General features: G+C 40.3%; 1 protein-coding gene across 1 annotated transcript in view; it reads right to left on the bottom strand.

Annotated features, from left to right (window-relative positions):
* The window catches only part of TMEM243 (transmembrane protein 243), a 75,086-nt gene extending 62,156 nt beyond the window's left edge, over positions 1 to 12,930 (bottom strand). The window contains exon 1 of the mRNA XM_045827096.1: positions 12,736 to 12,930. The gene's annotated coding sequence lies outside the window, so the exon portion shown is untranslated. The remainder of the gene's footprint in view (positions 1 to 12,735) is intronic.
* Between the last annotated feature and the right edge of the window lie 74 nt (positions 12,931 to 13,004).

Raw genomic sequence — 13,004 nt, 5'->3', positions numbered from 1 at the left:
GGATGTGAGGGTGATGATTTGCAAAGTGACCTAAAAGGTAATATTTACATTTAAAAATTGTTTCTCTTTCAAGTTTCAGATTTTTTACAACTGAAGGTCCAGACATTTGTGTAGTTTAACTTAAATTTTTATCTACTGTATCTCTTTTCAAAAACAATCTTAGACAGTTTACAGCTCAAGACATGAATAATATTAATAAAATGGAGATTAGAAAAATTAAAACCCAGATGAAAAGGGAGATGAACAGTTAACCTTTACAGAAGATCATGGTGAGCATGCGGTCACTCTAAGAGACAGCCCGACCACAACAGCTTATTTGCTTTGTATGTGTTCCAAAGGGATTTATTTAAATATTGTCTAATTGGCCTGTCTTCTTTCTTCCTTTGAAGGAAAGGATCTAGCATCCTGTTTCTTGGCTAGCTGAAGGATCTTTCTGAGCTTGTTTTTCAAAGTAAGCTTTAATATTGCCCTATCTGGACTACTTTTAAAAAGCTATTCTTCCATGTAGTTCCCAGGGACCACTCCATAAGGCACTTGGCACATCTGTCACTCATTTCAGACTTGAATCTTCTCATCTGATTACACGCAAGGCAGTTGTTCACAGACTTAAACATATCAGAAGCCCCCATTCTCTCAACCTCTCCCCTCTTTATTTTTTCATGCCCTCCAGTTACATACCATAATAGTGATGCCGTGTACTAAGAGTCTTCACTAAAGTGTTAATGTATGTGAAGGATGAGTGAACTGCCTCTATGAAAAGCCCAGCATATATTGCTAAAAGTGTAAGCACTCAAGAATTCAAAGTACCATATTTTGCCATGTATAATGCACATGTTTTTGCCTGAATTTTTGAGGAAAAAATAAGGATCCACATTATATATAGGTATAATGATTAAATACTATGAGTATAATAATGGGCATAACAATCCCATGTACAATGCACACAAAACCATGGGTGCACACTATACACAGCAAAATATGGTAAGTAGGTCAGGGTGATAGTAGAAGTAGGTGAAGGAGGAAGAGGAGAACGTCTGAGGAACAATATTCTTTCTCACTCAAGATTCACTCCTGGACTTGTGGCGATTGGTCTCATATACTACTAACACGGGAAGATGGATTTGATAGCAAAACCAACTCAAACTAATGTGCTATGTCCTTGTCCTAAATATTTCAGACTTTTAGAAAAAATCTCTAATTGAAATAAATCAGTAGATTATTCTTCCCTTACTTATATGTAAGTCATATTGCTATAACAGTGTTTTAAGCATGAATTTGGGAGTCAGAGATGATCTCGGTTTAACTTATGATCCATCATTTCTATTGATAGGGCCTTGAAAAAGTAATTGGTTTATCTATCTCATATAAACTTCCTGTTGCCCCTGTGATGAATTACCACAAATTCAGTGGCTTCAAAAAACACAAGTTTTGTTTTTGATTTAAATCTTTTTGTTTTGGAGATCAGAAGCTCAAAAGTGGGGCCAAAATACAGGTGTCAGCAGAGAACTGCATTCCTTCTGGAAGCTCTAGGGCATAATCTGTTTCCAGCCTTTCCCAGATCCCGAGAAGAGGTAGTTCATCTGGATGTCCAGGCCTCTGGCCTCTTTCTGTTTTCAAAGCCAGCAATCACCTGCCTCCTACCTACGCTGCTCTGAGTCCGACCCACCTGCTTCTCTCCTATAAAGCCGCGGTGATTGCATTAAGTCCGTCTAAATAATCCTGGAAAACCTCTGGATCTCAGGATCCTTAACTTAATTACATCTGGGAAATCCCTTTTGCTGTCTGAAGTAACATATTCACTGCCCAAATCTGCACACACATTGGGTGATATTATTGCTTTTTTAATACTAATTATATAGACCTAAATAAAACCTTACCTTTTTGTACTGTCCCAAATTAGAACATATTGAATGTGAGCTTGCCTTACCAAGACAAGCTTGCTTTCTTTTCTTTTTCTCTTTCCCCTTCCTTCCTTCCTTCCCTTCGTTCCCTCCCTGCCCCTCTCCCTCTCTCCCTCCCTCCCTCCCTCCTTTCCTTCCTTCCTTCCTTCCTTCCTTCCTTCCTTCCTTCCTTCCTTCCTTCCTTCCTTCCTTCCTTCGAATGCTTGGCTGAGAAATCTCCTAGGCAGGTTATTGTACAACAATATAGACAGTCTGTCCCTGAAAGCACTGAAATATTGCACTCTGGCTAACTGAAGTACCCCTCTCCCAGAGCAAACTCACATAGGTCAGAATGGCCATTTAAAGCAGCAGCCGAACATGCTGGGTGAGACTATGTGAACATTTCTGCCCGAACTTGCTCCTTTCTGACCTCTTTTCTTGACTCCGTTTCTCTGGTTCTTCCCAGAGACGTCCTCCAGCCTTCCAGATGTCCTCTAGTTCTTGGACCTCCAGTCACATGGACCTTCTATAGGTCCCCTCAAAGTCTTTTTTTTAAAAAAAAGGTTGTATTTATCCATTCATTTCAGAGAGAGGAGAAGGGAGGAAGAAAGAGAGGGAGAGAAATATCGATGTGTGAGAGAAACATCAATTGGTTGACTCTCACATGCTCCAACCAGGGACCTGGCCCACAGTCCAGGCTGGGAATTGACTTTCGAGTCACAGGCTGCCACTCAACCCACTGAGCCATGCCAGCCAGGGCTCCCTCAAAGTCTTGAACGTGAGCTCCCTCTACCTAGAGTGCTCTCCAATCATCTTCACCTGGTAACAATCTGGTTACCAAGTTACACCTAGTAACTTACTCACCCTTCAGATCTCAGCATAGTTACCTCTTCAGTTTTTTTAACACCAAGTAAAAATTAAACTATGAATTAAAATAATATTTTATTTCACTTAAAAGAACTTAATTAAAACTTAATTTTATATTTATGTATGTATTTTGTTGGCCTGGGGCTGTCTCCTCATCTGTCTCCATGGCTTCTATGTGCCACTCCCACCATCTTGCTCATGATTTTGCAGGAGCCTTCAAATTGTCTTTAATTTTTTTCCAGGTCCTGCCCAGACTTCCACTGTGCCCATGCGTCTAATCTGTCCAATGCTGTCCCTTCCTCAGCAGCACGCCCCCTCCTCCCTTCCTCTTCTTGATAAATTCCCATTCAGATTCCTAATTACAAGACCTGGCACTGGATATTCTTTATTTTTTAAACTTTTTCTTTCCCTACTTAAAATTCTTAATATGAGATCAACAGATACCTAGACCCTGAGATTCTCACACTTGCTGTGCATTCCATTTCCTTGGAGGGTGGTGAAGGAGTGTCTTGGTAAAAAGAGGCAGATTCCTGGGCCCCACTCCTGCCTCCAGTTCAGAAAGTCTCTGGCCAGGCTGGGAGTTACAAGCATCCCAGGTGTTCTGACAAAAGCTGTAGCACATGCCTTGGGCAGAACTAGGAGGGTTTAAATGAATGAGCTTCAGGGTATCTGTGAACCTCCAGAAATCTTTTGACAACATTTTGTTTCAATATGTGTATTTTTCTAAGGGGAAGTTTCAGGGGAAATTATTAAAGGAGTCTGTTATAGAAAAAATATTTTAAAGTAATTAATTATAATGTTAAATATTTACCATGAATATATATTTGTCCTTGTTAAATAAAATTTCCTCCCCATTTGAGAAATAAAACATGAACACAGAAATATCGATCTGCTTTTAATTAAGAAATCAGTTTCCATTAATGGCAAACTAAGTAGTAGTCCTTATAGAAAGTAAGTCATTGCAGAAAAATGTAAATGAGAAGAAAAACAATAACCCAGAACCCAGAATCAATCACTGTTAATGTTCTGTTATATATTTTCTTTAAAGTACAATATTATTATTGAGAGTCTAATGTATGCATTTTACTGCATAAGACATCCTTAAATATATAAAAAAAGACATTTTCAAATTGATTAAGGATAGTATACACATACACACACACACACACACACAAAGTAACCGGGACTGCACACTTTAAGTTCTGGAATAGCAGAGATTTAACATAAAGCTTCTTCTATGAGCTGTCCAATCCAAACAGGACACTGGAAGATACAGAATAGACTTTTTGATTTGTAGTTGTATCTGACACAATACTGGGCAAGAAGCAGAACTCAGTAAACATTTATTTGAATAGCCTTTTACACTCCATAAATACTTATTTGTGTAGACCTTTTACCTATTTAGCTAATCTTGTATTAGCTTTCATGAAACAGAAAGAGTGAACCTTATGCACACCAGAGCAAGAGTACAACACCAGAAATGCTAACAAGAAAGTGAGTGCCATAGGCAGCCAGTGTTACAAAGTGCAAGTTGCCCAGTCACAGCGACTGTCCCAGCTAACCAGCTTCCTCAGCCAACCAGCTTCAGTAGCTCAGGCCCTCAGGGTGAAATTGCAGCTGAGAACCATATACAATGGGAAAAGGAAGGGCAGTGGAAAAGATCCGTAAAGAAACAAGTTGTGCAGTTAGCCTGGATGAGGAGCAAGACGAGGACAGGAAGGCCACCATGGAAGGTTTCCAATAGGAGTTTGTGTGTAAGAAAGAGTAGATAGTAGACCTAAGAGGTAGTGAAATCCATGTTGTTTTCTAAGGATTTCTGTAAATTCCCTGTGGTGGATTGAAAATCACACCACACCATGACTATTTCACCTCTCCGTAAGATTTCTGCCCAGAAAGAGACATGGTCACAATAAACCCTGCTTTGGGACACATTATAAAGCTCATTGGGAGGAGCCATGGAGCCCAGAGAAGAACCATTTTATTTCCCACAAAATGCTGGGGCCTACCCAAAGATCAAATGATTACCTCAAACATACACATCTGTCAGCTGTAGAGGGTAAGGGAGGTAGAAAGGGAAGGAGAAAAACATCGATGTGAGAGAGAAACATCGCTACAAGCACCCTATCTGGAAATGGAGCCAACAACCCAGAATGTGCCCTGACCGGGGATCAAACCGGTGACCTTTCGGTTTGCGGGACCACACCAAACCCAGCCACACCAGCCAGGGCTCTTCAAGGCTATTCTGAAGTAGATTCATTGTGTATTCAAGGATGTGATAGTCTTGTCTTCAAAATTGTATCTGGAAAAATGATAGCCCTAAAGTATAAATGGTTTTGTGTACCAAGATAAGTCTCAGAGCCCAGAAGAGACGCAGGCAACACTTCAGGCAACACCGCAGGCATTCTCGGCACTTTACATATAATGTTTTTCTCAATAAAACAACAACACAGTTGATACATTACTATGCACACACTAATATGATAATGTATCTTTAATATTAGAGCTTTAAAACTATTTTTATTGATCTAAAGGAGGTCATTTGAAGTTTTGCCATAAAAATTTAATGAAGTTGTCAAGCTTCTATTTATCAGGAGAATAACTATCAAGGAAGAGTCCTTACATTCTTTTTTGGTGCCTGATTAAATGGAATATTTCCTTAAAAATATTTTAGTATCAAGCAATAAATGTAAGCATTAAAATCATAGTATTTGAACTCATTCATAAAATTCACTCTCCAAAATTTGGGAAAAGGCATCATTCAGTGCCTTTCATTTTCCTGAAAAGTAGGGATGAAACGGAATGGCTGCTCCATACACTGGAAAGATTGCTACTGAAGAGAATCCTCTATTAAATATATTGGAGAAGTTGCACCTAGGATAAACCTTAGTTTATATTTGTATAAATCCATATTACTTATATCAAATTTGCTTAATATAAAGTAATCAAGGAATGGAAACCAGCTGTCTTCCAAGTCAGGTAAGACAGCTAAGCAAACAATAAGCGGAAGATTAAGAATATTCCTGGAAAGTAGGAACTTTCGTGTTTTGACCTTGTCTTTTGCAATAAGGAATGATAGCAATAATGTAGCAGGGCTCTGAGAGGAATTCCTGAGCATCAAGCTCTTTTTTGCCACTTCAATAATGAATTCCTTCTTGAAGATGAAAGACTGCTCTTTGGTTCTACCTTTTCCCAACTTTGTTACACTTTCTAAAATCGAATTTTAAGTGTTAGTATTTAATTTTAGTCACAAGCATAATAGGCAAAAACCAAAATGAAACATAACCCTGAAGCTCAGAAGACTTGCAAACTATTGAAGGCGCCATGATGAAATAACACAATAACATGACACCCTCCCTTTTATTTTTATTATTTTTAATTTTCATGCACGTGAGGGCACTCCACCCGCAGAGCACCCCTGTCCACCACGGATGAGAATAAGTCTAACAAGACATCTCCTTTGGGAGGAGAGGTGGCCATTCGCTCAGAGGAGAAGGACCAGGAGCCTGTTCCTCAATGGGCTTTTATTGGGTTCAGTTTGCACAGAAATACAGGTAAAAGTCACCAATCACTGTCAGACAGTAAGGATCAAACAACAGATAACACTCAAAGAACTCTGAGGGCTTATTCTGAGTCAGGGTCAGATAGCTAAAGGGCTACAAAACTTTGGGAAACAAACTCATTCACTGCTTGGACCCTTATCAGAAAACTGAGGACATTCTTAGCAAAGCAGGTTTCACAGGATATTATTCATTCTTTCTTAGGCCTGATCACCCCGGGGAACTGCCCATTCCTGCCCAGGGCAGCACTGCCCTCCGTCATTGTTTCAGGCTTAAATCAGGCAGAGGAAGTAAGGCAGCCAAGAGATTAGGAGACTTCTTGCAGACAGAATGAAGACTCGGGCCAAAGTCGAGGGGTGAGGGTCCATCACCCCCTTTCTCTATAGCCCCCAAGTCCTTCCCTGAGGGCCCCTTCATGACCATGCCTGTCTTAGGTCATCCCTCCTTTGAGGAATCTTACCCATCATTTGCTAACTGGTCATCTGCTCAGGGCCAGGCAGGGTGAAGTAAAAGGATGGCAGAGGCGGCACCCCTGCCAGGGAGATAAGCTTTGTCTCCTTAGTGGCTTATAGTCCCCAGGTCTCTTTACTCAGCCTTAGCCATGGGTCCCCAACACATGGGAGGATGTGTTTTTATTGATTTGAGAGACAGAGAGAGAGAGAGAGAAACATTGGTTGGTTGCCTCCTGTTCATGCCCCAACAGGGGATCAAACTGCAACCTTTTGGTGCACAGGACAACACTCCAATCAAGAGAGAGAGAAACATTGGTTGGTTGCCTCCTGTTCATGCCCCAACAGGGGATCAAACTGCAACCTTTTGGTGCACAAGACAACGCTCCAATCAACTGAGCCACCGGCCAGGGCCACATAAACCTATAATGGAGTTCCCTCTGGTTTACAGTATCCTTTTGGATACCTAAGTATCAAAACGAGTGCACAAACCCCAGAGTGATGATTAAGTACTCAGAAGTATTTTAAATAAGCAACACCAATATACCTTAAAGGAAAATGTACATGTATCTTTTAATAGGCAAAGTACACTATAAGGTGTCTATCAGAATATGAGGCATAAAGTAATATGGAATGCAAATTTTAAAGACAAAATATTCAGTGTATTCCAAAGGTGACAAATTACAAGTCACCTTCAAAATTTAACATCTAACATTTTCCCCTAAGCACTCAATGCTGATTGATAGACTAAAAATTGAAAAATATTTCTAAAATGTAAAAGGTCAGGTTTAAGTGTCAGCAAGCATGACAAAACAAAATTAGGTAGGTCACCCACAATTCCATGAGTGACCATTTTCTCAGATGACTTTTCCAGGTGAGATTCCTGATAAAATAATTTGTTTAGAAACATATGGCCCATTAGCTAGCCCCCACTGATGTTTCACTAGAGAGCTGACCACAGTACCATTTTTGTAAGCTACAGCATAGTTATTTAAGGTGAAACTGGATATTACTGGTCTCTTTTTGAGAATACACATACATTTCTTATTGGATGCTATATACTGTATATTGGAAAAATCCTCTAGTACACATTAACATGAATATTATTAAATATGTAGTTTAAAAACTGTTTCAACCCTTCAAGGCCTGGCAGGTTCAAGGTATTCGTGCAGATGGAAAAAATCCATAGAGCCAATGGGTCATCAGGCATGCCTTTATTCATGGGTGGGTAAGCCACGCACGATGCAAGCTGCGTGTCTATCTGCATGTCTCGTGTCATGGCCCCGGCTTCCTAGTGTGTCACCCACTGTGGCACCTGTCCCCTTGCATGTCTCTCATCATCATCGCCCCCAGCAGGGAATCCCTACCTGTGTAAGTGCTAGAGGGGAACAAAGCCAGAAAACTGCCAGAACATTACATAACATGACATAATTCTGCGCATCGAGCCCACTTCATGGTATGGGAACAGTTTATTGGACCCAGTCTCAAGGCTGTGAGAACACTGGTTATCAGGCCCCTCCAAGGCTACAGGAACACTGCTTTCCTTAGTTACCCAGACACCTGGGTGAGGAAGCCAGACTGCCTCCACTTACCCTACATAAACCTATTGTTATTAATAAATGTTCATATTGAATTTTACATTTATGAGTTCTTCCCTCATAACTGTGAAAGTGATGATTTAGCTTTTTGCTAGTGAAAAGAACTAAGAACCATTGATCCTTGCAGTTTACTAGATTAGATTGGTTTTTCAGAAGCATAAAATATATAAAAAGTACAGTATTTATGCCCTAAATGTCAATATTTATGTACTCTGGTGACTCAGCTATATTGCAAAATGCTATTTTCTTGGAAAGATGATGAAAGGCTTAGACAAAAAACATGTACATAACAAACAGGCACAGTCAACAGTGTGGTGATAACCAGAGAGAACGGGAGCGGGGATGGGGCTAGGTGAAGGTGGGTACACGTGGTGAAAATGGGGTGGAAAGAGACTTTGCTTGGGGCAATCGACACATGATGCAGTGTGCAGATGACGTTTTACTGAGGTGTATACTTGAAACCTGTATGGTTTTGCTGCAGATACAGATTGGGTCCAGGCTCTTGGTGGTCATGAACAAAGAATTGAATGGACCACATGGAGATAATAAGCAAAGCAAGCAAAAGTTTCTGGCATCATAACTGACAAATCCTCTGAGAAACAGGAGAAAGCCTAAAACCAGGAACACCCTCCAGAGCTAATACTGACCATCAAAATACCCAGGGAAATAAGTGGAAAACCTGACAATTGGAATCCATTAACTAGAGATAGACCAAATCCTTAAATGGCCCCATATCTTCCTATAGCTGAAGTGGTCAGGCAAAAAGAGAAAGTACATCATCACACTATGTTAGGGAACATCTCAAAAGTTCCAAGTGATTTATTTATTTATTATTTATTTATTTTCATGAACAAATTATCAAAATTTTATTTAATTATTTAATTTTTTAAAAAGTATTGTTCAAATACAGATGTCTCCATTTGCCCCCCACCACTCCCCCTACCTCAGCCATCCCCACTTCTACCCTTGATCCTACCCCACTTTGGTTTGTCCATGTGTCATTTATATAAATTTCTGAAAACCCTTCCCCCTGTTTTTCCCCATTATCCCCTCCCACCTCCCCTCTGGTTATTGTCAGTTTGTTCTTTTTTTTTTTTAATTGATTTGTCAGGATTTTTAAAAAATATTTTATTTATTTATTTTTAGAGAGGGAACGGCGGGAGAAAGAGAGAGAGAGAGAGGAAACATCAATGTGTGGTTGCTGGGGGCCATGGCCTGCAACCCAGGTATGTGGCCTGACTGGGAATCGAACTTGTGACACTTTGGTTCGCAGCCCGTGCTCAATCCACTGAGCTACGCCAACCGGGGCTGTAAGTTTGTTCTTAATTTCTACTCTTTTCGACGGCATGGATGGAACTGGAGAGTGTTATGCTAAGTCAAATAAGCCAGGTGGTAAAAGACAAATACCATGTGATCTCACCTAAACGTGGAACCTAATCAACGAAACAAATAAACAGGCAAAATATAACCAGAGCCAAGTGAATTCTTTCTTTGCTCCTACACTAACCCCTTCCCTATTCCCAGCCCTTGGCCTAATCATCAGGAGATAAGAGAAAAAGAAAAAAAGGGATAAGGACTCTAATCATACAAATTCCAAAGTCAAAATCATCCCAACTCACAAATTCCTCATGTCTTACAGCAGGGGTGTCAAATTTATTTCCACCAGGGGCCACATCAGCCTCGCAGTTGCCTTCAAAGGACTGAATGTAATTTTAGGACTGTATAAATGTAACTACTCCTTAACTAGGGGCCAGGAACTCTACATTTGGCCCTTTGAAGGCAACCAGGAGGCTGATGTGGCCTCCAGTGAAAATGAGTTTGACACCCCTGTCTTACAGGAACCAAAGGGATGGTAGCTCCTCCTGCCTTGGTTCTCTCAGCTTCATTATCCCAAAATAAGGGAGTAGGTGGGTCTCTTCTATTAAAATGGTTACCAGATTTATAGGGTTTTTACTTAAGTTTCTACAAATGCAATTTCCCACAATCCTCCTTGATTGTCCACTTGGGAAGGAAACCACAATGCTAATTACTATCGGGTGTCACAAGGACATTCTCAGAAATCAGGATGCTGACTGATGACAGCTGCAGTACCCTAGGATTTCCTATTCTATGTCCTGCTTCATTTTTTCGAACCAATGTCACCCCAATAAATTCAATGAACATTTTAAAAAATATTATGCTGTTTAGTAATAAGGAATTTTTCTGAGGTATAAAAACATCATAGTTATCTTAACTCTTGCCTAGAATTTTGGTGATCAATTTTTAAAATTGATTTTAAAGAGAGGGGAAGGGAGAGAGAAAGAGAAAGATCAATTTCTTGTTCTAACTATTTACGCATTCACTGGCTAATTCTTAGATGTATCTTGACCCTGGATCACACCCACAACCTTGGCACATAGGAGCAATGCTCTAACCAACTGAGCTACCTGACCAGGGCTGGTAGTCAATTTTTATATACTAAATATGTATAGTAAATATCATAAATGCAATCAAACCAATGACTAGTTCTAAAAAGAGGCCTCTGCACATTTATCTGCTGTTGGTAGTGGAGCTAACTTTCAATATCAGGTTGACCTCTTTGCGCTCAACACGTTTTAATTTGCTTTGGCTGCTTCTTAAAAGGACCACCCCTCTACTGCCCCCCAACCCCCATTAAAAAAAGTGAAAGATCAATGTCTTCAATATGTTCATTTTATGCATCCAAATGAAAGTAGGTTAAAGATATGTCCCATAGATTCAAGCTATTTATACTACATCTCTTTACTTCTTAGAGGCATAAGTTTTAGCAGTAAGCTAACTATGCAGATCAAAATGTAAACCTTTAGATTTTTATACTTTTCATGGTGGAACTCAAAGAGCTACAATTTATACTCTTGTGACAAATTCTTCTTATCAACATCCTTTATGTGTCTGAAACATTGTTCTCACTAAATAATATCTCCCACCCCATTCAAAGAAATGCAGACTAGTTCAAATTTAACCTGAATATAATTTGGAATCTATCATTAAAAAATATATTATGCATTCTGAAGAAAAATTACTTATAAATATATGGTTTAGGGGATTATTGGTGTGTCTGCTTATTAGTATATTTTAAGTTACCTTTTTTCTCCTGCAAATTCGGGTCTCTGTTCAACTTATTTTCATTCAGTTCCACAGTTTTTTCTTTTTCCAAGAATCCAGAAATCTTTACAGATATCTTGTTTCCCTTTAAATAAGTATCAAGACTAGGAGAATGGCAGTGAAGCTAAGTGACCCTAAATTCCATGCCTCCAACAGGCATTAAACATGCATAAATTTTTTCAGAGGTGCTAAAATTCACTAGGAGAAAAAAGTTCAAGGAAGGTTTTTGAGTAGCTTTTTATTACTGTTTAAAAATAAGCAAATTTTAACATTATTCCCAACACAGTACATAAGTTCTTTATTGCTTCAGCAATTACTAATACATTTACAATCTCTTATCTGAGACTTTTGGCCCAATATATTTCAGAATTCAGAACTTTTAATGCAAAGGCGCATCTGTCAAGTATTTTGCAACACCTTCAGCGAGGGCTGGAACTGCATTGTAATCAAATATTATTTCTGTAGAAAATTTATGAATATTCACACCAAGTGAATATTCAGTTATACATAGCTTCAGTTCCCTTCAGGTCAGATTTCACCAAGGGGAGTTAGGAAAGACATAAAGAATTGGGACCTGTAAAGGCATGTTAATCTGAAATCCAGTTCTTTGTATTTGATCTCCAGATAAAGCCATTGTAAACTGTTGGGTTTTTTGTTGTTTTTTTTTTTTTTTACAAAAAAATAAAATGTATTTGAAATGAAACAGTCCATTTTATTTCAGGAGGTGAATGTAAAATAGATTAACCTGTGAACAACAAAGTTAATTACATTATGTTCTTCCTTCTAGAACTTGCCTAGCTCCACTCTGCTTGAAAACTCCATTTTTTGGCGCGATACTAAGACATCACATCAACCCCAAGCTTGCAGTGTGAGCATGTCTGGGGGCTTAAAGGACCTCAGGCATCATGAAGACCTGCGGAAGGGTAGGGAGGCCCGGGATGGCGCAGAACCCTGCAGCATGTCTACGCTGGGCAAACTTCAACCTTAGTGGATGAAGGTCAAGCAAGGTTCAGTAGGTACCAGTGTAGTTGTTCCCTTACTAGGACACAGGGTGAACAATAAGACTCCTTTATAAGGTGCTGTTGTAACTTCTTTTTTGGGGTTTGCATAAAGGTCAAACTGGGGAGGTGGGCAAAGCGGCTGGTAAACCAGAGCTGGGGCTAGTAGAGGAAGGGAAACAAACAGGTCGCCGAGTCTTGAACAAGTTGGGCATAAAGGTCTGAGCCTTCGTTTCCCGCGTCCACCCTCAAGAGTTAGGTACCTGTGTAGGCGGAGTGTGGCCGGCCGAGACCCCGCCGACACCCCGGCCAGGGCGCTGGGCTCCGCCTGCAGCAAGTAGTTTCCTATGGCCAGGCAGGGCTTGGACGGTTCATCCGGTAACCACCGAACCGTTCCCTGGCCAGCAGACCAGGGCCCAGCTCCGAGCCGAGGAGGCCTGCGGCAGGTGGGGCCGGGTCCCAACAGAGCGCAGGCCCGGCCCGCCCCTTAGCTTCGAGTATGGGGCGGGACCTTCGCGACTCCTACCCAATC

This window comes from Phyllostomus hastatus, unplaced genomic scaffold (genome assembly GCF_019186645.2).
Source record: "Phyllostomus hastatus isolate PE091 unplaced genomic scaffold, TTU_PhHast_1.1 phas_scaffold_78, whole genome shotgun sequence".
Classification (NCBI taxonomy): Eukaryota; Metazoa; Chordata; class Mammalia; order Chiroptera; family Phyllostomidae; genus Phyllostomus; species Phyllostomus hastatus.
Note: the sequence above shows the minus strand (reverse complement) of the source record. Positions and strands in the feature narration are given on the sequence as shown.